Source organism: Centruroides sculpturatus, unplaced genomic scaffold (assembly GCF_000671375.1).
Source record: "Centruroides sculpturatus isolate CEXI.00-Female unplaced genomic scaffold, Cexi_2.0 scaffold456, whole genome shotgun sequence".
In the NCBI taxonomy this organism is placed as follows: Eukaryota; Metazoa; Arthropoda; class Arachnida; order Scorpiones; family Buthidae; genus Centruroides; species Centruroides sculpturatus.
Genome location: NW_019384609.1, coordinates 293183 through 297711, shown reverse-complemented (window position 1 = coordinate 297711; position 4529 = coordinate 293183). Strand labels below are relative to the sequence as shown.

Here is a 4529-nt window from a genome sequence, read left to right as displayed (position 1 = left end):
TATATGAAAGTAGTCTATTTAGTCGATGTTAAGAGAGATTTTTGTTAATTTTCAACGTTTATTTGCATAGTTTGTTACATAAAGGTTTTTTCAATTTATGTGAGTTTAAAGAGATCTCAGTGATGCTTAAAAAAGAATAAATTTAACATGAAGACTGAGTGATTTTAAGTCTGGTTAGTCTGACTCTGAGTCTGATTAGTTAGAGTGATTAAATTAGCTAGGTGTATACTGTAAAATATGTTGATTTTTGTCTAAATTTTGATTTGTTGATTTCTGTAAGATTTTCTTATTTTTTATTAATCCTCAATACCGAAATAATCCCGGGATCCCGGGATTGACTAAGTATAATCCCGAAATCCCGGGATTAGAAATAAGGACCGGGATCGAATTCCCTAGTCACGACGTACGATACCTACAACAGATGCTATTATCTAAATATGCCTGATATAAATAATGGACTCTGATATTTCAATAGAACATCTGAACAAAACTAATATTTAATCTCCAAAATATGTAGATGATTTTTTTTTCCTATTTTTGTATTTGATTTTTTCCATTTAGGAATTCAATCTGATGTGTTACATTTACATTATTGATTACACTGTATATATGAAAATTCTATTTTAAAGTACAAAAATTGTATTGTTAGAGCATAAAGAAATCGAAGTAAATTCTTAATTATATTGTAGAAATTTTCTAGAATACAAAAATTAATTGTTTATATCCAATACGTAGATAAATACAGTAAAAATTGAATGATTCTATTCATTTCTCATCACGAATTGCAACCTTAAAGTATTCATAGGACGAAGTACAATTTCTCCACATTCCGTAATTTTATCGGGTGGATCCAGAGATTTGATCCGGAAATGACGTAAAATATTAGTAAGGACAATTTTCTCTTCCATAAAAGCAAACTTTTGCCCTAAATAATAAGAAAGATTACGAGAATTACATTCAGGACAATATTTAAATTGATCCTTATTAAATACTTACCAATGCAATTTCTTGGTCCTGCTGCAAAAGGAATATAAGCATAAGGATTTCTTCCTATAGAATTTTCTGGTAGAAATCTATCAGGATCGAATATTTCAGGATTTGGATAAAGTTCAGGATCACGATGGAGTAAATATATATAAATACAAATTGATGTTCCTGCTGGAATTGTGATTTTATCATCTAAAATTTAATAAATTTATTATTAATATCTCGGTATATTGTTTGTTTAGTTAATAATATACTTACTTAGCTTAAAGTCTTTATTATTAGTTCTCATAATAGTTGGAACTGATGGATACAATCTGAGAGATTCCTGTTTATTATGAATATTCATAATTAATTGTTTTTGATTAACAATATTCAATTGATTAAATTATATTAACCTTTAGAAAACATTCTAGATATTTCATCTCTCGAAGATCATTTTGATTAACTGCTCTTTCCTTATCTTCACCAAAAATACTTTGAACTTCTTCATAGAGTTTCTGTTGTATTTGTGGATACAATCCCAAATTGTATAGAGCCCAACTGATGCCAACTGCAGTGGTATCGTGTCCCTAAATCCCCCCAAAATTACCTTAAAATTAGCATAAAAAATCATAGAGAAAATGAAGATAGATCAGTTACATACCGCGAACATAAATGTATTCACTTCATCACGAATATCTTCTTCAGTAATATCCCCATCTTTTAAATAATGATGAAGGAGTAACGTGAGGAATGCTTTCTTCTTTTTGCTTTGCATGTAGATATTTTCGTTATCATCTTCATTAATATTATCTTCTAAATTTTCTTGCATTTCTTTCTTTTTTTGTTGTATCACCTAGAAAAAATGATTCGCACTCATTCATAGTTAATTATGAAGATTTAATAATTCTAAATGATTTACCTTTTTAATAAAACTTTGTATTGTGTTAACCACTTTTCTAAATTCTCTACCAGTTGGTGATATGTTAAAAAATATATCAGGCCATAACCAAGGTGTTGATATCCTGTTAATTATCAATTCTTCCACTCTATAAAAGATTATAAATAAATTATCTAATAATGGATGAGTGATAAAGAATAAACAATGCCTACTTTCCAATGGCTTTTACATATTCAGATTCTTCATTTTCTTGTGCCTTTATTTCCACTCCCATTGCTGTTTCTTTTAAAGAAAATTTTACAATTTCAACACGTTAAGATCATTCACAAATACCAGATTCAAGAATGATTATACAGAAACTAACTCTAGCTTCTATAAATTATTATAATATATATTTCTACACAAAGGATTTTGGAATTATTTAAATGATTTTATCATGAATATCCAAAGAAAAGTCTCTATAAACTCGCATTCTTAACATGTATTTATAGAGAGAGGACTTATTGTAACGTTGACCGCTATTTTTTACATGAACAATCGCTTTCGTGTGCTTTGTAATTAGCGATTCGTCAGCAAACTTTCATCCCTACTTCATTTTATATACACAATCGAATGTATCAATAATTTAATGGTTTTGCAGTTGCGTGTGCAAACAAAAATCTTTAAGAATATTTAGTATTTTTGTAAATATCCTTGCAATTTTATAGTATTTTCAAGTGTTAAATTATTATTATTTCGTAGTAAATAAGTTAAACTATAAATAATTTCTATAGAAAGTTAACATTCATCTAGAATTGCAACTTTTTTTTAGTAAGCTTGATCTTGACACATCATGAAGGATATTGCAAAGGGATTCTTACTCATAACCTTGCAATAAATTTAAATAAATTTTGTAATTTTACAAATAATTTCTGTATATTTCATCTTTTACAGATTCATTTCTTAATTTTTATTTTATTAAAATATGTTTTGAATATGATAGGAATATTTTAACACTCACCTGCAATAATGTCTAAAGTACAGAGTGTCATCAGACGTAAAATATTAACCCACGGATCCTTATTTCTTCTTAATTTCTCAATTAAAACTTTAGAATGTTTATTAATCATCACCTGAAAATTTTCTAATATTTTAAAGTGAAAAGCAGGAGTTAACAATTTCCTCTTCCTCCTCCAAGTTTCTCCTGCACTAGAATAATTTAACATAATTTATGAACTTAAATTATCATTCTAATATTGTAAAAATTACATAAATTTTCATATAATAATGTGAAAAAAACTATATAAATGTGTCACCTGGTAATTAACCCGTTTCCTAGCCACGGCCTTGTGTATTTATACATCCAACCCTTATCTATAAGAACGTTGCTGTTCATAATAGTCTATAAAAATTCAGGTAGTTTGTTTATAGTAATAAATATTGTTAAAATGTAACATATTTTATATAATTTACCTCTACATATTCTGGTTTAAATATTTCTACATAATATGCACCTGCTAGCGAAGAGGCAAATATTCTTTCTCTTTCGTACAAACGACAGGCAAAAGTGATTTCTTGAAATGNTTAATAAAAAGTAATAATAAGTTAATAAAAATTAATAATAAAGTTAATAAAAATTACAGTTAAAAATTATGTAATTTCCGGTGCGAACCAGTCTTCACCTGTCACTTAAAGATAAATTCTAAATAATACCTATAAGTCTATGCTTAGTATATCTAGAAAACATTTATACTAGCAGAAAAAAAAAACATTTTATGCAAACTTTAGTTACAATCTTTGATACTAGCTGACGCTAGTATGCATTTATCGAGTCCAAGGTCTATATAAGAAGGTCAGGACACGCTCCCGTGATTCTTTGCAGCAGCGGCCATTTTGAGACTTATCGATAGACTACACTCCATACGTATCCTGCGTGAGTCGACTATTATTACGTATTTAAGTACTCAAACCTTTAAACAATGGATTATTGCGTGGTACCAAATTGTAAAAGTAAAGTTACAGACGTTCGATTGTTTAGATTTCCTGCAAATAAGCAGAGGAAAGCAAAATGTAGCGTAGACATCAACGGATGGTTCATGATGCAGTTCAAGGAGTTTATATGCGTAAAGTTTGTAATAAGTGGTTTAAACGAGTGGATACTCTTCGTGTCCACGAATGAACTATACATGGAAATTTTTAAATGATATCGGCAATCCAGACATAAAACAAATGTAATTTTTTCGTTTTTCTATCTGGTGATAAAATAATTAAACATATAACTGTTTTAATACGACCATATTGTATTTAAAAATAAAATTATGACGATGGTATTGACTTATGCTCTCAATATTTATATAACATTGCAAAAAATTTACTTTAATAGTAATTTATACTTAATTCAATTTAAATAAAATTTACATTAATTTTATTGTTAGAATTTTTATTTTAAAAGTAGTGATGGAAATCTAAATAGGCTATATCTAATTCTTATAATCTAGAGATTCTATAATATTTAATTGATTTTATTTATATTTAATTTTTTCATTTGCATAGCAATAATTATTTGCCACTGATCATTTAAAAACAGATCTTATTTGAATAACATAAATTGTTTTTTCTGGAGAGAAAAAATGTAAGGATCAGATGCGTTTAAAATGCTTGTGTGTTCGTACATCCATTTTCA

At 27.6% G+C, this 4529-nt stretch overlaps 1 pseudogene; it reads right to left on the bottom strand.

Moving 5' to 3' along the window:
- The window catches only part of LOC111625212, a 25843-nt pseudogene that overhangs the window by 14554 nt on the left and 6760 nt on the right, over positions 1–4529 (bottom strand).